General features: G+C 39.0%; 1 protein-coding gene across 1 annotated transcript in view; it reads left to right on the top strand.

Annotated features, from left to right (window-relative positions):
* Positions 1-26501, top strand: part of CCDC102B (coiled-coil domain containing 102B) — a 194715-nt gene that overhangs the window by 2768 nt on the left and 165446 nt on the right. Inside the window, 1 exon segment of the mRNA XM_058691842.1 lies at positions 44-168. The gene's annotated coding sequence lies outside the window, so the exon portion shown is untranslated.

The raw sequence follows: 26501 nt of genomic DNA, 5'->3' as shown, positions 1-26501 counted from the left end.
TTTTTGGAAGCAAGCGATAAAATGGACACATTTCTTGTTTTAGGGAGTCCGGAAATAGCATGAGAAAACATCTAAAGCATCCAGAAATCCTCTCCTGGACACCTTCCAAGAGGCAGGCTGAATCATCCTTCAGCCCCAGAGAAGGGGAGGCCAATTTCAGGTGTTCAGGTAAGAGAACTGCACACATCTCGTTTCCCCTGTCTGTATGCCAACTCTTGAAGGAAAAGGCCCCAGTTAGCGAGCTGGGAAAGCAAAAGAGAGAGAAGGTCAATCAAGACCCCCAGTCCACTGTGAGTTTCCAGCCTAAAACAGTCTCTAGGATGGGAAAGAGAAAACTTTTTGATGGTAAATCTAGTTCAGAATTTTGTTAATACTAAGGACTGAGTATACAAGTAATTGAATTGTGCTTTCAACTTAATTACATCTTGTATCCAGATGGGCTTGTTAGAATTTTTATCCAGAGTTCAGGGAAGAATACCTACACAGAGAAATATTTAAAGGAATGATGGAAGGAAATCAGTTATTTTGATTTTGTTGCCATTATAGTTTATTCAGTATAATTATATTAATATTAGGAACAGAAGAGGGACATAGATATAGACAGCAGAGGTTAAAGAGATAAACAACTTTCACACAATATAGACAAAAAATTAAACAAAATTGAAAAGTTATAAAAATAATAATTTACCAAAATCACTTCAAGACCTAGGAGGATAATAGGATAACCATGAAATAAACTGAATCAGAATTTTTAAAGTGTCTTATAAAAAAGGTGCTATCCAGCTTTTATGAAAAAAAAGTCTGTTACAAACTCTTCCAGAAAATAAAAAAAAAAAAAATAGGAAACTCCTCAATTTGTTCAAAAGGTGAGTATAAACTTGGTTTCAAAACCAGAGGAGGCATTTGTGAGAAAGATCAATTCATTCATGAACAAAATGCAAAATATGTTAAATAAAATGTCATCAAATGGGATCTAGCAATACACCAAAAAAAGATTAAATTGAGGTTTCTTGTCCAGAAAAACCAATTGTGTATTAACACCAGGGGGAAAATTAGTGTAAATATTCCACAATTTACAGATAAAAGATGAAATTTATGTAACATTTAAATAAATGCAGTGAAATAATTTGAACTTGGTACACATCAACCTTCAATCACGATAGTAAACCGGAACCAAAGGAGCAATTTCTCAACATAATATTCTGTTCAGGTTAATGTCTGGCAGTCCTGGAATTAGCCTGAGCTGTTTTGCTATAGAAGTTTCTGTTGGGCACTAACCTCTACTTGCAACACCTGAAACATGCTGATTAATAATGTTGCTTTCTAACTATGGACACAAGGAGTTTTATGGTGGTTTTTTAACAACCTGTCAGCATTGTGTATTGGTAAGAGTGAGATCAATGGTTTGCATCTGGTCTTCATGAGATCCCCCTCCCAGAGAGCTCTGCTGTTGAGGCTGATTTTGTACCACGAATATGCATATGCAACCAGCAAAATATTAAAAAGCCCACTGAGATACCTAGGCTCCCTTGTTCCAACGTGTCTTATGCATATGCAGGGAGTTCCTGATTCAAGAGAGAAAGTGCTTATTACAACAATGAATGTTACAGAAGATAGAAGTTTTGTACCGGGTCTCTACAGACCCCTTGTTGTGAGACAGCCTTTGACAGCGATCCAAACTCTTACTTCAACAAGGTTGTTATACGATAACAATATGGTTGTTATACTATAACAACGTTGTTGTTATACTCTGATGAGTTATAAAGTATTATTACTTGGCGTCCTAACAGCCTTCTTAATTGAATCCTATTTTAGTGCAGTTGGCATTAGAGGTGGAGTTGCTTAGCAGACTTTTGACTCATTCTTTGCCAAAAATATGGCGGAGGCATTATTTAGAAAGAAAAAGGATGACTCTGATAATGGGGATAGAAAAGAACTACTTATGCGGACAGGATTGTCCCACTAGGCTTGGTTCAGAGTAGCATAAGCTTTGAAATCAGTGACTGATAGTAAGACTTTCCATGACAGAAATGACAGAACCTGAATGCCAGGAGCTAGCAAAATTCGAAGACAAGTGCAAACTGATGGCAGGTTGGCTGAATCAGTTCCTACTTGCTGCTTTCAACATGAGCCAGAGGGAAGGTTCAGAGTCTCCTTCAACTCCATCCTCTCTTTCTAGCAAATGGAGCTCCAACCAAAGGAACGTAGGCGCTATAACTTCTGATGGGTCAGCTAAGCCTGTGAGACCCATTACAACCAAGAAGGTAATTAGTGCTGTTGATGATGGAGGAAAGCCATAAAGTAAGGGATTATTTGGTAACAAAATGGAGGCCTTTTGTAGATGGTCATAAGCATTGTCCTGATGACCTTTGTTAAAATGGTTCCTGAGAGTTTTAGATTAAGTAGCAGTGTCTCTGGTTTTGAATACTGTGGAGTGGAGAGGATTTTTGCACTCATCCTGGATCTTCCCTTGGCTGCTGTCTTCCTAGGGATAATTCAAGGAATAGTCCTTGCTGATTAGAATGGATTCAGGCAAGGGACATTCCTACTAGAGAAGGGTAATTCCTCTGCCCCCTCTTGTCTTTTAAATAAATGTCAATGTCTGCTGAAGTGGCAGAAATGCTGCAGATGGGGACTGTACTGGCGGGGGGGGGGGGGGAGGCTACAGGACAATGAAATCAGCCAAGCATGGGATGCCCCTCACTCAGATTATAAGGAGCCCTACCACCATGGACACCATATATGATATTTCTCTTAGAGCTCAGAGGATGTAAAGAGGCAGTTTCCAGATCCCCTGTCCCAGCTTCCTTCTGGGAAGGTTAGTATAAAGGTTAGTATATTAACCTTTCAGGATAGTATACTAACTTTTCAGGATAGTATACCAACCTTTTAGGATAGTATAAAGGTTACAGTTTTACAAGGGAAGGACAAGAAAAGGACAAAAATGAAGAATTTCTACAACTCAACACCAAAGACCCACAAATAACCCGATTAAAAATAGAAGACATAACCAGGAGTTTCTCCAAATAAGACATCCAGATGGCCAACAGACACATGAAAAGATGCTCAACATCACTCATCATCAGGGACATGGAAATCACAACCACGAGATATCACCTCACGGTATGGCTAAAATCAAAAACACAAGAAACCAGTGTTGGTGAGAATGTGAAGAAAAAGTAACACTTTTGCATCGTTGGTTAGAATGTAAACTGGTGCAGCCACTGGAAAATAGTATGGAGGTTCTTCAAAAATCTAGAAGCTGAATTACTATATGATCCAATAATTCCATGACAGGGTATCTGTCCAAAAAAAATTAAAAAAAAAAACCACTAATTCAAAAAGAAATGCACCCCTATGTTTATTACAGCATTATTTATAATAGCCAAATTATGGAAGCAACCCAAGTGTACATAATAGATGAATGGATAAAGAAGATGTGGAATGGAATATTACTCAGCCATAAAAAGAATGAAATCTTGCCATTTTCGTTTTTATTTATTTCAAATCAATTTTTTAATGTTTATTTTTGAGAGAGAGAGAGACAGACAGACAAAGCATGAGCAGGGCAGGGGCAGAGAGAGAGGGAGACACAGAATCTGAAGCAGACTCCAGGCTCTGAGCTGTCAGCACAGAGCCCAAGGCGGGGCTCGAACCCATGATCTGCGAGATCATGACCTGAGCGGAAGTCAGACACCTAACTGACTGAGCCCCCCAGGCGCTCCAGAAATCTTAACCATTTTCGACAACATGGATAGATCTAGAGGATATAATGCTAAGTGAAATAAGTCAGTCAGAGAAAGACAAATAGCATATGATTTCACTCATGTGGAATTTAAGAAACAAAACAAACACAGGGGAAAAAAAAGAGACAGAAAAACCAGACTCTTAAATAATAGAAAACAAACTGATGGTTACCAGAGAGGAGGTTGAGGGATGGGTGAAGTAGGTCATGGGGATTAAGAGTACAGTTATCTTTATGAGCGCTGAGTAATATATAGAATTGCTAGATCACTATGTTGTATACCTATAACTAATATAACACTGTATGTTAATTATACTGGCATAAAATAAAAAAAAAGTTAAAAAGTGAAAATAAATAAAAGCCCCCTCTCTTCCTAAAAAAGAAAAAGACAAGAATTCAGGACTGAATGATGTGGAAGTGTTTAGATGGTTAAAGTAAAATGGCATTAAAAAAGAGGAAATTGGGCCACCTGGGCGGCTCAGTCTTTTAAGCATCTGACTCTTGATTTTGGCTCAGCTCATGATCTCACGGTCATGAGATTGAGCCCTCTGTCAGCCTCTGCACTGGGCGTGGAGCCTGCTTGAGATTCTCTCTCTTTCCTTCTCCCTCTGCCCCTCTCCCTGCTTGTGTGTTCTCTCTCGTAAATAAATAAATAAATAAGGAAATAAATAAATAGTGGGGAAATTGGAGTGTCCACTGAAACCTTGATAGATTTTTAAAGAAGCCAGTAAAACGCAATTGCCTGTCCTCAAGCTTCTCAAGATATAAAAATATCAAAGCATATATACTTATCTTGCCTGAGTGTAGAAGATTTCAACATAAAGAGAAGTTTTCATGAGCCTACAGCATCAAGTTCTAAAATACCAATTTTTAATACTAAGGCAAGATACCATTTTTCTATTTACTGCAACTGAAAACAACAGCGATTTATCTCACAGTTCTGCAGATTAGAAGTCCAGTAGACTAAACTAGTTGATCTGCTTTAGGTCACATAAAGCCAAAAGTCAAGGTGTCAGAAGGCTCTGGGAAAGAACCCACTTCCAGGCTCCTTCATGTTGCTAGCATAATTTGCTTCCATGTGGTTGCAAGACTGCGGCCCCTGTTTCCTTGGTAGTTCATGCTGGGAGTTCTTCTCTGCTTCTGGAGAGAACTTTCCTTGACTGTGGCCCCCTTCAAGGCCAACATCAGTGCATCCTGTCCTTCGCGGGTGTCATATCCTTCTAACTTCCCCTTCTGCTTCAGCCTTCTGACTCTTCTTCTTTCTTCGGTTTTCATGGGCTTGTGTGGCTACTTTGGGTCCACCTGGATAATCCACGATGATCTCCCTACCTTAAAATCACTCATGAGTAACCTTCATTCCATGTGCAAAGGCCTTTCAGAGCAGTGCCTACATAATTTTTCTGAGTGAATAAAGACAGTATGTGAATCTTGAGAGGAATATTAAGAATTGTTTCTACTATAGGCAGTGATGGAAGATAGCGCATTACAAGAAGGACAGGGTCTCCTGACCAAATCTATCCCTATGGGAGCACCAAGGCCTTTGACAAGTCTGTGGGCAAAATGCTCTCAGGTGTAGAAGAAGTTCTTTTAGGTCAGCTGGCCATAGGAGCACTGCCTAGGTCTACTAATGAGACCCTCGGGGGTGATAGAATAAACTTAGGGGAATAGGAGATGCTACTGTAAAAAGGAATAAAAATTAAAGTGTCATTAATAGTTGAAATACATGGTTTTAAAGAGTATACTGTGGGGATGTCTCCCTCACCTGAATGTATGATTGGTATGCATATAATGATTGGCTAAAAAGTCTTCCCCTACTGCTAAATTGAGAAAAATAAATAATTTGTAGATCCGCCCCAAATCCAGTACTAATTGGATATGAAAAATGGGAGCTGTTAGAGCTTTCTAAGCCTATTCAAATAGTTAATTTGAAACGCTATTATATGCTGAGGGCAACAAAAATTTACTGCCTTAATTAAGGACATGTTAGATGCAAGTGTGTTAGTACCTATACACTCACTCTGCGATAAGCTGATGTTGCCAGTGAGGAAGGCCAATGGCTCCTGGAGGGGACTCCAATAAAAAGTAACCCGAATAGCTTCAGGTATGTTCCAAAGTATTCAAATGCTGAACAGATTATTTCAACAAGCTGAAGGTGACCAGTTTTCTGTAGTTGACCTGGCTAATACCTTTTTTCAATATTATTTGCTAGGGAGCATCAATAGCAACGTGCATTTGTGGGGAATGGTTTCCAATATACATTTGCCTCAAGAATATTTGGACTCCTCTCTGCGTTGTCATAATGTATGAGGCAGATCTAGTGTAATATAACCATACAGTGTTCCTGTGCACTATACTGATGATATTATGATTATTTCTGAAACTGGGAACCAAACTAATAGCAACTTCATTGTGATCATGAGTCATATGACTGATCAAGGATGGTTAATGAACCCTGAAAAAAGTTCAGGACATTGTACAGACTGCAAAATTTGGGAGGAGTGCATGGCTAGAGTGTCCTGTTACACACAGACCACTAAGAATAAAATATTATTGTTCCCTGCCCCATAGACTAAACAAGAGACCTAATATCTAATTAGTTTATTTGGCTCTTGGAGAAATCATATCCCCCATTTAAGGATACTGTTGGGCTTGATCTATTTAAATCACCTGGAGAAGGTCATATTTGATTGGAAGCCTGGAAGCCTTCCTGGAACTGGAGAAGCTATAGCCCAAGTTATCCTGTTTGCTCCTTATGTTACTGCTAAGACATCAATTGTGTGCCACCCATCCCTGCCCCCGCCCCTGGCCAAATTCATATGTTGAAGCCCTAACTCCTAACGTGATGTTTTTTTTAGAGATGTGGTCTTTGGGATATAATTAACTTTAAATGAGGTCATGGGAGGTAGGGCCCCATGATGGGATTAGTGCCCTTATAAGAAGAGAAAGAGATCTGAGAGCTCTCTCCTCTCCTCCATATAAGAACACAGCAAGAAATCAGCTGTCTGCAATCCAGGAGGGATGCTCTCATCAGAACCCATCTGTGCTGTCACCCTGATCTCAGACTTCCAAGCCTCCAGAACTTTGAAAAATTAATGTCTGTTGTTTAAGACACCCAGTCTGTGGTATTTTGTTATAGCTGCCTGAGCTGATCCATATAGGTGCTAATGCTGAAACGATACTTGAAATGTTAGCCACCTGCTGTGATGCAGACTCAGGTCTTTGGAAAAAGCCCATAATCGTAGTCAACAGTGACCTCTGGGATTTTGGGCTAGAAAATTATCTGGTATATTTCCTCGAAAGACAGTAATAAGCTAGTTATTGGACATTTACTAAGACAGCCCCATTAACTGAAGCACATAACATTGTATCAATTCCTGAATTACCTCTCCTGTGATGGGTAATGTCAAAAAAGAATCCCAACAAGGAGACAAACGCCCATCATAAAATGAAAATGGTATTACAGAAGCATTCTGCCGTGGGGCATAGTAGGACTCAGTGCATTCATGAGCACATAGGCTATTTTCTGCTAGGACCTCATAAAAAAGCTATCTAAAGATTTGCCTGCTGATATTATCGAAGTGTCTCACCTTTCCACCAATTTCCCAAGGATGTTAGGGAACTGAGCTGGTTCACAAGTGGCAGGTCCAGAATAGAGTGTCATGGCCCCATGGGGAAAGCAGTTACCCTATGCTAAGCAGACAGTAACCTCTTCACAGAAAGAGGCAAAAGCAAGTGAGAAGGCCAGTGGGCTGAGTTACAGCAAGGACACTTCTAGGAACAAATACAGTTCCTACAATTGGGTGCATACTTATACTTGGACTGTTGCTTATTTATGGACTTGCCATTTGGTCTGGCTGGTGGGCCATCGGTAACTGCACAGTAAAGAGACCCCTGTGACGGGTACCACTCTGTGGAAATCACTATGGCAATTCTGAGTGCAATCAAAGTAGAACCTATTCACATTCACCAAAGAACTCCTAGTTTCTCTACGTGGCTGGAATCCACTGATGCTCCAGTGCTATCTCTTGAAGTGGCAGACTGAGGCCATGTAAGGACATGCTAGAATTCAAATCATGCTGTGATAGGCTGAATGGTGACATATACCACTGGGCTCTGCTGAAACCCCAGTCATTACTAAAATTGTGCTACAACACAGAACAGGAAAGGCAACAGGAGCAGGAAAGGCAATGTTTGTAGCTAATCCTGGGGAATATTTCTAGGGAAGAAGAGCCAGCACATAACATGCAAGCCAGATGATACTCTTTCCCTATTCTTTCAAGAGGAATTGAATGGAATATATAGGCATGATACATAGTCTTAATTTGGCTTTGCCTGCTCAGTAACTGAAGCCACCGCTGCTGAAATCACCTGAGGATTGAACAACAGAAACAAAAATATTGAGCCAGTTTGGGCCTTGTAGCTACAGCCCTCAGATCAAACTAAAGCTTTAAACCTGTTGTACCAACAGCACCTTGCAGCTGTGCTGTGTTATCACTGCGGGCTTAGGTGAGGCAGGCGTGGCCTGGAGTAGGCAGATCAATTTAGTCTCTTGTCTCCTGCCCTGAGCAGCCTCATTCATTTACATCAGAGTGCCCTAAAAGAATTATCTTCCTCTGTGGACTTTACTGTATTCAAAGAGTTGGGAGATACTAGGATTCATAATAAGGATCAATAACATATCAAAAATTATTGTTAAGGGTAAAAAAATGGGAGACTTTCCTTTAATTTCAGCAACCAGATGAGAAGTTTATTATTACCACACCAATGAAATATTGCACTGAAAATCTTGACTTGGGTAGTAAAATAAAGAAGAAAAAGGGACAGCATAAGAATGAGAATAAAAGGAAACCAGCATTAATCTTACATAAGACTATTTATATTGAAAAAGGGGAGAGTTAAGATGACAGAGGAATAAGGGGACCCTAAGCTTGTCTCGACCCTCGAACGCAGCTAGATGGTTATCACATCATTCTGAACACCCAAGAAATCATTATGATGACTGAGAGATCAAACTGCATATCTGCAGGTTGAAAAACAGCCACCTCGTGGAAGGTAAGAGCTGTGGAGAGTTGATTTGAGGGAGAAAGGATGCCCTTTCTCATGATTGCTGTGAAGGAGAGGAGTCCTGATCATGGAGGGAAGAGTAAGAGAGAGAGACAGAGAAAGGAAAAGTGAAAACAAGGGATTGCACAAGAAAAACTTTCCCCAAACCATTGACTGGAAAAGGAGAGGGACTGACTATGCACACTTTTATAAGCAGCAGGGCACGAAGTCTGAAGTTTTAGAAGTCCGTGCCATTGCCTGGGTCATGCCTGGTGGGCTCAGTGGTGCTCTGGTGGGGAAGGAGGACAGAGGCCTGGGAGCGGACAAGTGGTCTAAGGATCCTCTGGGTCAGGCTGGGAGAGACAGTTCCCCTTCTTGGAGTTCATTTGGGAGTGCTGGCGGAGCCTCTCTGGGGTCAAAACAACCGGCAGCAGCAACATGCTGCCCCGATCACTAGCATAGGAACACAGACACCGGCTGAGGGCCGCAAGCCTTGGTGCTCACTTTTTGCTGTGTTTTACCGGAAACGCTGAACCTCTGCACAGTTACGCGACCACTTTTCTGGGACAAACCAGCACCACCACAGCGTGGCTAGACTCTTCCCTGGAGAATCAGCACAGGTCTGTGCCACGTGGGTCCCTAAAATTTGAAAGTCTGAAAGCCGCTGTGTGCCTGAGATCAAACACAGTGGTACTGTGCTTTAGACAGAGACAGAGGCAGGGATCTGATGGAAGACAGGGACACAGGAGGGGTGATCGTTTGCTCTTTTGTGAGGGCTTCCTGAAGAGTGATGGGTGTGAAATCCCCAGTCCAGGGAGGAGAGAGTGGGGTGATGCCACTTCCCCCAGCCTGTCAGCACCGACCTACTTCGGTGAGCAACACACGATCACCCAGCGGAGGCCAGAAGTGCTGACACAAAGCCCTGCCCCCCAGCACCCTGCAGGAGCATCTCCACCTAAGAATCAGGATCAGCGCACCCAGAGCCTCCCTGAGAAAACTAGCACAAAACCCTCACGTGCACCAAATTTACTGATCATAGAACGCTACAAAGCCTCAGCTCTAGGGGAAATGGGATCTACCTCCTTCTTTTTTGTTTGTTTGTTTGTTTTTTGATCTAGCTTCTTTTAACAAGTGGATGAAAACACACCTAGGCCACACAGTGGACAAGGTCTAAACACCCCTCATTTCAGGAAAGGAGAAACTCTGCAGAGGACTGACCTGAGGGAAGGAGCTAGAAAAACACAACAGCAGAGTACACACTCTGAAACACCTCTTGAAGCACCAGGCCCAATACAGTACAGGATCTCTCCTCCTCCTCCTCCTCCTCCTCCTCCTCCTCCTCCTCCTCCTCCTCCTCCTCCTCTTTCTTTCTTTTCTTCTTCTCCTCCTTCTCCTTCTTCTCCTTCTTCTCCTTCTTTTTCTTCACCTCTTCTTAATATAGCCATTACTCTCAGGAGCAAGAATGTAACCAGCTTTCCTAACAACCACATAAGAAAACGTGACCTAGACAAAATGATAAGATGGAGGAATTCACCCCAAAAGAAAGAGCAGGAAGAGAAGTAATGGCTAGGGATTCAATCAATACAGATATAAGTAAGATGTCTGAACCAGAATTTAAAATAACAATTTTGAGCATACTGACTGGACTCAAGAAAAGCATAGAAGACATTAGAGTATCTCTTACTTCACAGATAAAGAACTAAAAACTAGTCAGACCAAAATAAATGCTATAACCAAGGTGCAAAATTGAATTGAATAGATGCAATACAATAAGGATGGGTGAAGCAGAGGAACAAATGACTGATATAGAAGATACAATTATGGAAAATAATGAAGCTAAAAAGAAGAGAGAAAGGAAAATATTGGATCACAAATGTAGACTTAGAGGACTCTGATTCCTTAAAACATGATAACATTCATATCAGAGGAGTCCCAGAAGAAGAAGAGAGAGAAATTTGAGCAAATTACAACTGAAAACTTCCCTTATCTGGGGAAGGAAACAGGTATCAAAATCCAACAAACACAGAGGACTCCCACTAAATTCAACAAAGCCAGCCATCACCACGACAGATCATAGTCAAATTCACAAGTTACACAAACCAGGAAAGAATCCTGAAAACAGCAAGGGAAAAATGTCCTTAAACTACAAGGGAAGATAGGTCAGGTTCGCAGCAGGTCTGTCCACAAAAACATGGCAGGCCAGAAGGGAGTGGCATGATATGTTCAATGTGCTAAATGGGAAAAATATTAGCTAAGAATACTTTATCCAACAAGGCTGTTATTCAGAATAGAAGGAGAGATAAAGGGTTTCTCAGACATACGAAAGCTAAAGGAGTTTGTGATTACTAAACCAGCCCTGCAAGAAATATTAAAGAGGACTTTTTGAGTGGAGAAAAAAGACCAAAAGCAACAAAAACTATAAAGGAACAGAGAACATCACCAGAAACACCAACTTTACAGGTAACACAATGGCACAAAATTCATATCTATGAAAAATCACTCCAAATGTAAATGGACTCAATGTTTCGGTCAAAAGTAATAGGGTACCAGAATGGATTAAAAAACAAGACCCATCTATATACTGCCTACAAGAAACTCATTTTAGATATAAATATACCACCTGCATATTGAAAGTGAGGGGATGGAGAACCATCTGTCATACTAATGGACATCAAAAAAAATCATAAGCCATACTTATATCAGAGAAACTAGATTTTAAACCAGATATAGCAACAAGAGATGAAGAAGGGCATTATAATATAATTAAGGGGTATGTCCATCAAGAAAGAAGATCTAACAATTGTAAATATTTATGTCCCTAAATTGGAAGTAGTCAAATATATAAGTCAATTAATAACAAACATAAAGAAACTCACTGATAATAATACTATAATAGTAGGGAACTTTAACACACCACTTATAGCAATGGAGAGATCATCTAAGCAGAAAATCAACAGGGAAACAATTGCTTTGAATGACACACTGGATGGATGGACTTAATAGATACATTCAGAACGTTTCATCCTAAAGCAGCAGAATACACATTCTTCTTGAGTGCCCATGGAACATTCTCAATAATAGGTGACATACTGGATCACAAATCAGCCCTCAACAAGTACAAAAAGATTGAGATCATACCATGCATATTTTCTGACCACAACGTTGTGAAACTTGAAGTCAGCCACAAGAAAAAAACTGGAAAAACCCCAAATGCATGGAGGTTAAAGAACATCCTAATAAAGAATGAATGGGTTAACCAGGAATTTAAACAAGAAATAAAAAAATACATGGAAGCAAATGAAAATGAAAACACAACAGTCCGAAACCTTTGGGATGCAGCCAATGTGCTACTAAGAGGGAAGAATATTGCAATACAGGCCTACTTGAAGAAGCAAGAAAAGCCTCAAGTACACAACCTAACCTATACCTAAAGGAGCTAGAAAAGGAACAGCAAATAAAGCCTAAAGCCATCAGAAGAAGGAAACTAATAAAGATTAGAGCAGAAATAAATATAGAAACAACAACAACAACAAAACAGTAGAACCGATCAACGAAACTAAGAGCTGATTTTTGAAAGAATTAATAAAATTAACAAACACCTAGCCAGACTTATCTCAAAGAAAAGGGAAAGGACTCAAATAAATAAAATCACAAATGAAACAGGAGAAATCACAGCTAAAACCACAGAAATACAATCAATTATAACAGAATATTACAGGGGTGCCTGGGTGGCTCAGCCAGTTAAGCATCTGATTCTTGATTTCAGCTCAGATCATGATCTCCTGGTTTGTGAGTTCAAAGCCTGTGTTGGATTCTGCATGAGAATGCGGAGACTGCTTAGAACTTTCTCTCTCCCTTTCTCTCTGCCCCTCACCCATGCATGTATGCATTCTTTCTCTCTCTCAAAAATAAACATTTTTCAAAAAGAACGAATTTTAAATATGAAAATTTATATGCCAGCAAACTAGGCAATCTGGAAGAAATGGATAAATTCCTAGAAACATACAAACTACCTAAACTAAAACAGGAAGAAACACAAAATTTGAACAGTTTTATAATCAGCAAAGAAATTGAGTCAGTAATCAAAAATCTCCCAACAACAAAAAAAAAAGTTCCAGGGTTAGATGGCTTCCAAGGGGAATTCTACCAAACATTTAAAGGAGAGTTCATACCTATTCTTTTGAAGCTGTTCCAAAAAATGGAAATAATTTCCAAACTCACTTATGAGGCCAGTGTTACCTTGATTCCAAAACTAGACAAAGACCCAACTAAAAAGGAGAATTATAGGCCAGTATTTTTGATGAACATGGATGAAAATATTTTTGAGATACTAGCAGATCAAAGCCAACAGCACATTAAAAGAATTACCATGAACAAGTGGATTTATTCCTGGGCTGCAGGTTTGGTTCAATATTTTCAAATCAATCAACGTGATACACCACATTAATAAAAAAAGATAAGAACTATATGATTCTCTGAATAGATGCAGAAAAAGCATTTGACAAAAATATAGCATTCATTCTTGATAAAAAACCTCAACAAGTAGGTATAGATGGAATATTCCTCAACATCATAAAGGCCATACAAAAGACCCACAGCTAATATTATCTTCAATGGGAAAAAACTGAGAGCTTTTTCTCTACAGTCAGAAACAAGACAGAGATCTCCACACTCACCATTAATATTTAACATAGTACTGGGAGTCGTAGTCTCAGCAATGAGAAAACAAAAAGAAATGAAAGGCATCCAAATTGGCAAGATAGAAGTCAAACTTTCACTATTTGCAGATAAAATGATACTTCATGTAGAAAACCTGAAATACTCCACCAAAAAATTGCTAGAAGTATATATGAATTCATCAAAGTTGCAGGATATAAAATCAATGTATAGAAATCTGTTGCATTTCTATACACCAACAATGAAACAGCAGAAAAATAAATCAAGAAATCGATTCCCATTCATAATTGGACCAGAAACAATAAGAAACCTAGGAATAAACCTAACCAAAGAAGTAAATGATCTGTACTCTGAAAACTATAGGTCTCTGATGAAACAAATTGAAGAGGACAGAGAGAAATGGAAAAACATTCCATGCTCATGGATTAGAAAAACAGACATTGTTAAAATGTCTATACTACCCAAAGCAATCTACACATGTAATACAACCTCTATCAAAATACCACCAGCATTTTTCACAAATGTAACAAACAGTCCAAAAATTTGTATGGAATCACAAAAGACCCCAAATAGCCAAAGCAATCTTAAAAAAGAAAAGCAAAGATGGCGGCATCACAATTCCAGACTTCAAGCTGTATTACAAAGCTGCAGTCATCAAGACAGTATGATGCTGGCACAAACACAGGCACATAGATCAATGGAACAGAATAGAGAACCCATAAATGGACCCACAACTATATGGTTAACTAATCTTCAACAAGTCAGGAAAAAATGTCCAATGGAAAAAAGACCATCTCTTTTACAAATGGTGTTGGGAAAACTGGAAAGCAGCTTGCGGAAGAATGAAACTGGACCAGTTTATTACACCATACACAAAAATAAATTCAAAGCGAATGAAAGACTTTACAAAAGAATTAAATATGAGACAGGAAACTACCAAAATCCTAGAGGAGAACACAGGCGGCAACCTCTTTGACTTTGTCTGGAGCAACTTCTTGCTAGACACGTCACCACAGGCAAGGAAAACAAAAGCAAAAATAAACTATTGGGACTTCGTCAAGATAAAAACCTTCTGCACAGTGAAGTAAACAATCAACAAAACTGAAAGTCAGCCTATGGAATGGGAAATGATATTTGCAAATAACATCTGATAAAAGGTTAGTATCCAAAATTTATAAAGAACTTCTCAAACTCAACACCCCAAAAACCAAATAATCCAGTTAAGAAATGGGCATAAGACATGAATAGACATTTTCCAAAGAAGACATCCAGATGGTTAACAGCCACATGAAAAGATGCTCAACATCATTCATCATCAGGGAACTACAAATGAAAACCACAGTCAGATACCACCTCATACCTGTCAGAGTGACTAAAATTAACAACAGAGGAAACAACAGATACTGGTGAGAATGAGGAGAAAGGGGAACTCTCTTGCACTGTTGGTGGGCATGAAAACTGGTGTAGCCACTCTGGAGAACAGTAGGGAGGATCCTCAAAAAGTTAAAAATAGAACCACCCCAAGGACACCTCGTGGCTCAGTCAGTTAAGCTGTTAAGTTCTAACTCTTGATTTGGGCTCAGATCATGATTTCTCGGTTTATAAGATCAAGCCCTGTGTCAGACTCTGCACTGATACTGCACTGCACCCTCTCTCTTTCTCTCTCAAAATAAATAAGTAAACTTAAAAGAGAACTACCCTATGATCCAGCAGTTGCACTGCTAGCTATTTATCCAAAGGATACAAGACAGAAATACAGATTTGAAGGGATACATGCACCCTGATGTTTATAGCAGCATTATCAACAATAGCCAAACTATGGAGAGAGCCAAATGTCTATTAACTGATGAATGGATGGAAGACATATGGGGGATACATACACACACACACACACACACACACTGGAATATTACTCAGTCATCAAAAAGAATCACATCTTGCCATTTAGCAATGAGGTGGATGGAGCTAGAGTGTGTTACGCTAAGCAAAATAAGTCAGTCAGATAAAAACAAATACCTTATGACTTCACACATATGTAGAATTTAAGAAACAAAACAGATGATGAACATATGGGAAGGGGAAAAAAGAGAGATAGAGGGGGTAAGAAACAAGCCCATAAGAGACTCTTAATGATAGAGAACTGAGGGTTGATGGAGGGATATGGGTGGGAGATGGGCTAAATGGGTAATGAGTATCAAGGAGGACAATTTTTATGATGAGTACTGGATGTTATATGTAAGTGATGAATCACTAAATAAAAAATAAAATAAGGGAAGAAAATTAAAAAAGAAGAAGAAAAATGTGAACTTTTTGTAGTTCCAACATGGCTTCATATCTCAATAAAACACAGCATTGGTCAGTGTTCCAAACTGCAAGTTACAAAAACTAACTCAAGCGAGCTTGAACAAACAGGGTAGTGGGTTTCATGGCTAATGGGCTATCACGTGGAATCTAAAGGCAGCCTGGCATCTGCAGGGCCTGGAGCTACCAGAGTCAGGAGGGACTCTCCTGGCCTCTCCTCCGCTCCATTCTGCTGCATTCATCATTCCCTGCAGACTAGATATCTCCTCTTCTCTATCTACATGATAAATGGAAGTTGGATGCTCTGTACCTCCCAAACCTGTGCCTCTTAAGTCTCAGCAAACAGCCCAGATAGAAACAGAACTCTCACTCCTACTTCCCATTTTCTAAGAGAAAAAAGTTCCCCGACTTGGGGTTGCATATTCATCCCTGTTCTGTCAGCTGTGGCTGGAAGCAGGGTAGGACTATGATGCAAAATATTTGTCAAGAGCTCCTGATTCCTGTTGGGGTCTCAGCAGGGATGGGCAGATACCCCAAAGTGTCTCTACTTACAAATAAAACATACAATAATAAATTTTTTAAAAAACACATGTTAATTATTAGTACTAGTAAAGGTTTACCGAAGTGGGTAGGTATCAGATCACTATACAAAATGTAATTGTGTTTCTTTAAAAGAGCGATAAAGAGAAAGCATACATTTTAAAAACATATCATTAATATTAACAAAAAATGTTGCCTTCTAATAAACTAAGGATATGTGACAGCCATATGAATTGTAAACATTACTTAATTCAACTAAAAAAAGACCCCAATAAATGGACACAGAAAACACTTTTCATGGAGAGAAAACTCAGTATCACATAGAGATATCTCTTGTCTCCTAGATTACTTATAGACTCAGTGACATATCATTGAAAATCTTAAGAAGTTTGACATGCTGGTAAAAATCCATATAGAAGAACAAATGTCCACATATATCCAAACATTCATTCAGAAAAAGAGGAAGATGAGAAACCTATTCTGCTAGACATCAAGACTTGGGGACGATAAAGTATTGGCTCAGGGATAGACATATTGACTAATGGAGTCAAATAGGTAGCTCAGAAGCAGATTCCTGTGGAATTGAGAACTTGACACATGAAAAAGATCACACTGGAGAAGACAACTTACGGCACTGACACAATTTAATATCCATAAAACGAAGCAATTGATTTGGATTCAAATCTTATACCACTAACAAAAATCAATTCCAGTGAGAAAGAAAGCAGATGAATAAGCCAAATATTAAAATCTATAGAAGTGAATATATGGGAATATCTTTGAAACTTTAGTTAGAAAATAATTTCTTAACACAAAAATTGCTAGTCAAAAGGAAAGGATTGATATATTTATTGAAAGATACTATGGAGAAAGTGAAGCAAAAAGACAGCAGAGCTTGAACTGTTATGTGCAAGATACACAAGTCTGAGAGGATTGATTTTTAAAAAATAGAAAAAACTATAAAGCAGAGAACATAACAATGAACAAAATGTAACAAGCAAAAAAAAAAAAAACAATAAGCAAAACATAATGAATAGGCATTTTACAGAAGAGGAAACACAAACATCAACAAATATACAACAATGCTCTACTTCATATAAAATGTGCTAAATTCAAAATAAGAACTTCTTGATATACTGTTTGACTTTCATTTTTTTTATTTTTTTTTTATTTTTTCAATATATGAAGTTTATTGTCAAATTGGTTTCCATACAACACCGAGTGCTCATCCCAAAAGGTGCCCTCCTCAATATCCATCACCCACCCTCCCCTCCATCCCACCCCCCATCAACCCTCAGTTTGTTCTCAGTTCTTAAGAGTCTATTATGCTTTGGCTCTCTCCCACTCTAACCTCCTTTTTTTTTTTTCCTTCCCCTCCCCCATGGGTTTCTGTTAAGTGTCTCAGGATCCACCTAAGAGTGAAACATATGGTATCCGTGTGACTTTCATTTTGTATGTGGTTGTGGAACATTGGGAATTCTCACACTGTTGATATGAGTAAGATTTATATTTATGAATACCATCTACCTATTTTTAGGATGTTTTAATACTAAATATAAATGTAAGGTTTCATCTAAATAAATTTCTTGATTTACAAATTTCATATTAGATTCCAAGGTACTATTATAATAGGTCAGATTCTCTTACTCATTACAAATATAGAAATATAAAAAAATATTAATGCTCTGTTTTCTTTTCCATAAAAAGTATCTATATTTACATCCTAGTCTCCCTAGGGTTAAAAGGTGCTAACCTAATTATGGAAATCAGTTAATATTCCAGTTAATTAGGTTATCTGCTTCTAGAGAGTTAGCCTAAGGGAATAACTTAGATTCTTGTCTATGACCCTGAAGAAACACTTTGAATCTTCTTTTTAATTATTATGCCAATTTTTAAAATAATTTTCAGCACAAGAGTCACTCAAGTGGTAATTCTGTCTTCTTATGGAAGTCTGCAACTCCACCTAGGATATGCAGCTGATTAGAACATTTTTATCTGTAAATATCTTTTCCCCTGAATTTTAAAGACTTTAAAACATTAATGCAATCTTATGCTTGTTCCTATTCTTAAAAGCATGCAAATCTTACTGATTTTAATGACAGCAGATTGATTATGGATGTCATATATTGTGATCTGACTTAATGTTATACATATGAGGCCATTCTTGAGACAGAAAAGGTCTTCTAAATGATGTATTTAATACTTACTAGAATATGTGTCATTCATCAACATGTAAATATGTCAACAATACCAAAAAGACTGACAAATAAAATCCAGTAGGAATATACTGAGTATATTCTAATCTCTTGACCCTCTTTGTTGTATTTAAATTAATATTTATCTTTGTGTATAGTGGACTCAGGACTTTAATAGATTTAATGTTTTTTAATTAACCACAATCATTATTCCATTTTTGATGCTCAAATTGTCACCATCAAACCTTTATAATTTTGTCCCTGTGTCTTTTTTATCTGATTTTACTAAACCTGGAATGAGATCTTGCCTTCTGATAAGGAAGGTCTATACTTTCTTATACCTTCCTTCCCCAGACATGGAATCACTTATCCTTCCAAAAACCCTGGTTCCTTTTCACAGAAAATTGATTTTATAACTGTAATCTGGGTTTCCTTTTTATATATTAGTTTGGTCCCACCTGAAATTCCATTGACTCTATGCCCTGTCAGTGGAAAGAGGGAGAAATTATCATGTTAATAATTACATATATATTATATATGTACAGCTGACCCTTGAACAGCATGGGTTTGAACTGTGTAGGCCCACTTATACATGGATTTGGCTTTCTTTTTGAGTAAATTTACAGTAAGGTACTATAAATAGATTTTCCTTGTAATTTTCTTAATATTTTCTGTTTTCTAGTTTATATTATTATAAGAATACAACACACAAAATGTGTTAACCAACTGTTTAGGTATGGGTAAGGCTTCTTACACTCAGATTTTTGACTGCATGGGGATTGGCACCCCTAACCACTGTGTTGTTGAAGAGTCAATTGTATGGGGAAATACATATGTGTTATGTAATCTGCTACATAATAATGTCAATTCAGGTATAGATCAGTTGTCAAATTCATTTGGAGGAGGGAAGCTCTTCAAACCATTGTTCTTAAGACTCTGAAATCTCTAAACACCATTTCCACATCAGTAGAAGTTCAGAAAATTATATGAATCCATACTCTTTTTGCTGGGAACATTTTTTTTTTTTTTTAAACATTTATTTATTTTTGAGACAGAGAGAGACAGAGCATGAACAGGGGAGGGGCAGAGAGGGAGGGAGACACAGAATCTGAAACAGGCTCCAGGCTCCGAGCCATCAGCCCAGAGCCCGACGCGGGGCTCGAACTCACGGACCGTGAGATCATGACCTGAGCTGAAGTCGGATGCTTAACCGACCGAGCCACCCAGGCGCCCCAAGGGAACATTTTTTTAATAAACCTGTGATTATATCTCATATCCAAGAAGGGTTTATGGTTTTCCAGATTTAAATTTTAGTATCAAGCCTCTGACTTTATTTATTTATCTATTAATTAATTTATTTATTTCAGTGTTTATTTACTTTTGGGAGACAGAGAGAGAGAGAGGGAGACAGCGCACAAGTGGGGGGTGGGGCAGAGAGAGAGGGAGACACACAATCCAAGGCAGGCTCTAGGCTGTGAGTGCAGAGCCCAGCTTGGGGCTTGAAGTCACAGATTATTAGATCATGACCTGAGCCAAAGTCAGATGGTTGACTGACTGAGCTACCCAGGTGCTCCTTAGTCCGCTGCCTTTCGTGTTCTATTATTCTGAGGGACTTTCTACATTTTGATACATATTCAGTTATTCAAACATTAAAGTTCAGACAGTGGAAGAGTCAATTTCAATAAAATATACTGTTTAAGGAGAGGAATCTTGAATCTCTTTTATGTGGGCCAGATAAAGTTTATTGGACTACAAGGCTTCTGTGTGAGTACACTGTGTATTTTAAGTCTTTCTAGGGTGGACCCCAAGAGTGCTCAGGAAATAGTAATCAAACCTTGAAGCCAGATTCCTTTGGATGGGTGTTTGGCATTTTCCTGAGGGTTTTTAATAAGCATATCTCCTGGTGATCTGTCTGATGTAACTCTCACCTACCCACAGATCACATCTATTCAGGGTTGAAGGTTTCCAGTTTTCTCCTAAATGTTTCAGCATACCATGGCTCCCCGAACTATTGATAGAAAACTATAATTTTGAGTCATCTCTGCCATGCCAATTACAAATTTTCAGACCAGGGCCCATAGCAGTTTAATATCAGTGGAACAAGGTTGGGGAGGGAGCTGCTTCCTGATCCTTGAATTGAGAACCTCACATAGAGTGATCTAGCCTAGGGACAAAATGAAGACATTCAGTTGATAAGGAGAACTTTACCGAGATGTAAACACTGGGGAAACCATTGTAAAGAGACTAAACAGGCTCAGTTCACCATCTTCTGTGAATTCACAAGTCTTTCTAAACTAAAGCAGCTCATAAATGGCCAAAGCCATCCAGGTCCTACCCAGATAGCCAAGGGAAGAGGATGAGACAGGCTGGAAAGAAAGACCTAGTGACCTACCTCTCACATACTCTGTTTTGGTCCTGGAAGCTAAGAGCACAGACTCCCATTAAACCATAAGTGTTGTTTACTAAGAAACACATGGTAAATTAAATAAAGGAGAAGGGAGGAATACACAACACATATTGGTTCTTTAATACATTAAAATCACAGATCTGGTTAAGTTGCTTTGAGAATTACCTGCGGTGAATGGGAACAGACAGGGAAGAGAAGATATTGTGATCCTAACCAAGGGAGAGGAAGGATGAAGTTCCAATCATAAGGTAGGAAACTTTGAGAAGACCTTTGAAAGTCGCACTTACTTTATAGATTTCAATGGGGTTATAATGTTTTTTTCTAACAAAATATTAAGGATCTATTATTTTGTTGAGACTCTATCTTCTTTAAACTACTGATCACCTAGGAGCTAAGTTCTTCATAATTTGGCTTTGTCCAATGAATCCTTGTTCTCTTAAAGCAAAGTAATTTTATAGGTGTTAAGGCATTCTGCATGTCGAGCACATCACGTACGTTACTATATAACTCTCATGTCAACCTCAGCTGTTAGGAATCAGTAAAACCCTTTATAGACAAGTAAATTGAGATTTAGGGAATAAGCTATAATACCTTGCCTAAAATCAGAACATACCTAAGAGGCCTTCCAGCCAATTACTTCTGTAAGTTCATTTATTAAAAATGAAATTTACACATGATGGCAGGTGTCTACTCCTTCTTCTTTGTGAGATTTCCTTCATAAAAGCTAAGATTGTTTCCATCAGCCTGGAAGGACCTCTTTCAGGATTGAATTTTTGCTGGAAACAAGAATGGCGACATCTGCTGGAGGCACGTGTTTCAGCACCACACATCTGGGTCTGAGAAACTGACTCATTTGACTCAAGTTCTGCCTTCATTTCCTAGCAGAGGTTACAGGTACACATGCAAATGGAAAAATAATGGAGTCCGTGCTCTACTTATAATAAAGATTTATTATGGAAAGAGACAAGTTCTTTGAGACAAGATTTTGAAAGACCCGAAAGCTTCTAGAATTATCTTTGCAAAGAAATCCGTAGGACTCAGAAGCTGAAAAAGTCAGAGAAAGCAGTTTGCAGTGGTTGCCATAGTAGCAAAAGTAAGCCTGTCCTCCGGGAAGAACAGAGAATAGCTAGCTGCCCCCCAGGGAAGTAGATTTCAGGGCTCATTAAGAGGCCCCAGGTTACAGGGGATACCAAGCTCTGAAAAGACAAACAGCTGAAGAAGTGTCTGTCTGTAAGTGTGTTTATCACCAGAGGCGGCTTCGTCAGAGGGGTACAGATCAGCCAAAACAACAGGGCACCAGCGGATGCATTATTTTGAAGTCCAAACTACATTTTACTGTTGGCAGGAGGCAGTACGCTTTGAATGCCACAGGATGACAATAGCGAGAGATTACTGTATTCACCTTGCTTAGGGAGAAATTTCACTCCATCACATATATTTAAACCACAAACAGGAATCCATAAATGCCAAGGGTTTTATGTGTGGTGACTCAAATGTCACAATTTTAAATCTATTTTAGATTTAAAGCAATACCTCCTAATTCAATATTCTGAAAATGATCCCCTCCTTATATTCCTTTCAGACTTTTATAAATGTCAACCTTTCAAGATATTTTTTCAGAGCAAAGATCACAATCATTTAAGTACCTTTCCTGAAAGAAACGCTCGATCATTTTAGTTAACTATTTTCTAGACATTTTTCGTCTCATTATCCGCAAGTGGGCAGGACAAAGAGTGAAAGGTATGAGTGATTACTTTATCTCCTTTCTCCTCAACCTCCTGAATTTTCTGGAATTGGGAACCGAGTGTTTATGGATGTTTCTTCTGCTTTTCTTTGGCATTTGGTGTTTTAGACCACACAATACTTCATATTGTTATGTAATCACTCTTCCCATATCTCTTGAAACAATTTATCTGAGTATTTCCTTTGTGAATGTTTATAATGTTTTCTTTACTTTATAATAATGGTTTTTAAATTTTTTAATGCTTATTTTTGAGAGACAGAGAGAGAGAGAGACAAGAGTGTGAGCAGGGGAGGGGCAGAGAGAGAGGGAGACCCGGAATCCGAAGCAAGTTCCAGTCTGTGTGGGCTGTCAGCACAGAGCCTGACGTGGGGCTTGAACTCATGAACTGCAAAAGCGTGACCTGAGCCGAAGTTGGAGGCTTAACTAACTGAGCCACCCAGGCTCCCCTTTAATAATGTTTTAAGTAGAAAAATTTCTGAAGACTGGTATTATTGAAATGTATTTCTATAACCACATATTTAAAAGGACGTTTGTTTGGGTTTATCATTTTATGTCTGCAATTCTTTTCCTTAAAAACTAAAACTGTACTCCTCCTTGTTTACTTGCATCCACTCTCACTGTTTTGGGCGGTGCTCTGATCCTTGTTCCTTTGTAGGCAATCTGCTGTAACTCACTGTAAGCTTTGTCCATTTCTCTAGGTCTTTGATGTTTTTAAATTTCACAGTAGCATTTACAGGTATAGGGTTTTTGTTTGTTTGTTCTTTTAACGTATCCTCTTTGGCCTAAAGGGAGATCTGGTGAGCAAACTCGAGTACACACAGCCTTGGCTTTCCTAAAGGACTCACTCTGCTTACCAGGGGTCCCCATTAATCTGTGGGTTTCCATTATGTCCGGGATCTCCAACAAGAAGTCCTTTCTTAGGTAAGTGAGATGTAAGATTCAGTATAAACTCACCAGTTAGAAACACCTAATGGTGTGAAGATTTGTGCTGCTCAGAATACTTCTAACTGAACACTTTTTCTACAGAGATGGTCTTTTGGCAATTTTTTAATTCCATGCTTAAAACCTTGTGTTAGAGTGACATCACGTGGTAGTGTGAGGTTACGCAGGCAAGGCTTGTTAGCAAGATTATCTGTTCAATAAATAAGGTCAACTCCTCGGTGACTGGGAATACTTCTTCTAAGTTATTTCATACAAAGTACCACATTCTTTTATTTTATCACTGTATAATAGAATTGAATCAGATGGTAATTCTCAGCATTTTAAAATACATGTTGTTGAAATAAGTATTCGGAGTAACAATTCCCCCCCCCCTTTTTTTCAAAGTTTTTATTTAATTCCGGTAAGTTAACATATAGTGTCAGATTAGCTTCAGTTGTACAATTTAGTGACTCAGCATTTCCATACAACACCTGGTGCTCATCACAGCAAGTGCACTCCGGAATCCCCATCACCTGTTTCACCCATCCCCCCACCCACCTCCCCTCAGATTACCACCAGTTTGTTCTCTATAGTTAAGAGTCTGTTTCTTGGTTCACCTTTCCCTCTCTCCCTCTCACCCTCTCTCCTCCTCTGCATCTCCCCTTCTCTCCCTCTCCCTCTCCCCCTCTCCCCCTCTCCCCCTCTCTCCGTATCTCCCTCTCCCCCTCTCTCCTTCTCTCCTTCTCTCCCTTTCTCTCCTCTCCCTCTCTCCTCTCTCCCTCTCTCCCTCTCTCCCTCTTTTTGCCCCCCCCCCCCCCCCCCCGTCTTTCCCCTTTGCTCATTTGTTTTGCTTCTTAAATTGCACATATGAGTGAAAGGCTGTCCTAGCAAAAACAAAACTTCCTAGTGGATGTTATTTTTGAGAATTTTAAGCTTAAGCTTATTTAAAATTTAAATCCTAATCTTATAGTTTCCCACATTTTAAAAGAACTGTGAATTTTTATTTAATCATCAAAAGCAGTGATGATAAACTAAAATATTGAGCCAAGTAATAGCATCTGTAAAACAATAAGATCTCTCTTTGACCTAGAATGAATTAACTGGGCTAACGTTAACTAACTATGAGCTAACATAAGACCTGTATGATTTAAATTGTGTATGTTTTTAGCATTGTGATCAAAACCATTATTAATGTATGTTTTACCAGGCATATCACTTAGCTTTGTGTCCTAAGGCTAGGAGTTCAGTCTTATAGAAACTTTTCTTGATGGCATGTTGCTAGTTATATGTGCACTGTTTCCTTCTTATACTTTTATTTTGATTTAAATTTTATCTAATTGTTTATAGAATATCGAAGACCAAACTTATACAAAACATCAAGTGTTTTAGGTTTAGTTCCTAGCAGAGCCTGAGGTGGGATTCTGTTTTGGTGATTTAGTGAGGGAGGGTTGTCCAGAGAGTGCACTGGGGGACTCGGAACAGGAGAAGGGAATCCAGATCAGCATGAATGTGGTCTTAGCTGGAGACTTGGTTCAGACTGATCCCAGAGGAAAGCTCTAGAGCAATGCCGTCAAGAAGAAATATAGTAAATATGTTGCATGCCACATATTTAATTTTAAACTGTCTTGTAGCCACATTTAAAAAGGTAAAAAGAAACAGATGGTTTACAACATTTTGTTTAAACCAATACATCCAAAGTATTGTCATTTCAGCATATCAATATTAAACATTGATGAGATATCTTACATTCATTTTTCATACTAACTTGTCGAAATCCAATGCATATCTCATTTCATCCGTTCAGTAACTACTAGTCGCACTGTGTATTCAACAGCCAGTTCTAGAGCGTCAGTTGCACAAAAGTTGACCCTATCTTGTGCTAAAGGAGTCAAATTTTGTATTCCCGTTTCAGTCAGTTTATTGGCTCTAACATGCCCTTAGAGAGTTCGCAAGAGTAGCCCGGAAGGTGCAGTGGCTCCCATTTGGCTGGGGGTAATTCTCAAGAGAAGGTGTCATCTGTGAGTTTTGCTATCTGGGGGGTGGCTGCACCTGCCATAAAGAGGACCTAGGCATCCAACAAAGTATTCACAACAGTCCCTAGCACTGCTCACATACACTTGCTTCTCAAGTCAAGTTCTTTCAGTGGAGGCTATGACTCTCTAGGATTCTAGTTGTTTCCATTTCCTGGGATAACTGCAAGAGGAGAGTAGAGGGGCCAGTGACAGCCTCTGCTGCAGAGTTGGCCCCAGTATTATAGCTTATACTCCAGGGGGTCAAGCCAGCTTTCGCAAACATTCATGGATGACCCAGTGAGATGCACCTTTCTTGAGTAGGCATGATTGAACCAGGGATTACATTTCTTCTTCACAAGAGACCCTAATGTCACTAAATAGAATCCACCTGCAACGCAATCCAGGAAATAGCAGAAATACGGGGCTCTAAGGGGAAGTAGGAATGAAGAGGTTTCGAATATGGTGAACTGAAGAGAATTGCACGACAAACAAGACTGGGAACACGATTTCCAGAGTTGAAATGTCTCAACTTTTCAGGAAGGCAGTATGTTCTATTTATGGCCATCCTAAAGAAAGAGAAAGAACCCCTATCCAGAATTTAGTCCACATGTTAAGAGTGATGACACCATATACATGCAGAACAGATGGGGAAAGTTTACCACTCACATAACAAGGAGGCTCTGTAGTAGTTCCAAAAATGGCTTGAGAGAGCAGGGGACGGAGACTGGCCAATGAGGGTAAGGCAAAACAGTGGTTCCTACAGGTGGTTTGAAGGTCCCATTGGTGTCAAAGAACGGAGGATCTGGGCCTTCTTACCTGCTTTTCCAGGTATTGGGTAGGAGGTAAAGGGGGGAGGGGAGAGATTTAAAATGGCCAGCAATGAGAGCTCAAAGCTGGAGTCAGGCTATGTATTTGT

Source organism: Neofelis nebulosa, chromosome 11 (assembly GCF_028018385.1).
Source record: "Neofelis nebulosa isolate mNeoNeb1 chromosome 11, mNeoNeb1.pri, whole genome shotgun sequence".
Lineage (NCBI taxonomy): Eukaryota > Metazoa > Chordata > Mammalia > Carnivora > Felidae > Neofelis > Neofelis nebulosa.
The sequence above is the reverse complement of the archived record's forward strand: the minus strand, read 5'-3'. Positions and strand labels throughout refer to the sequence as shown.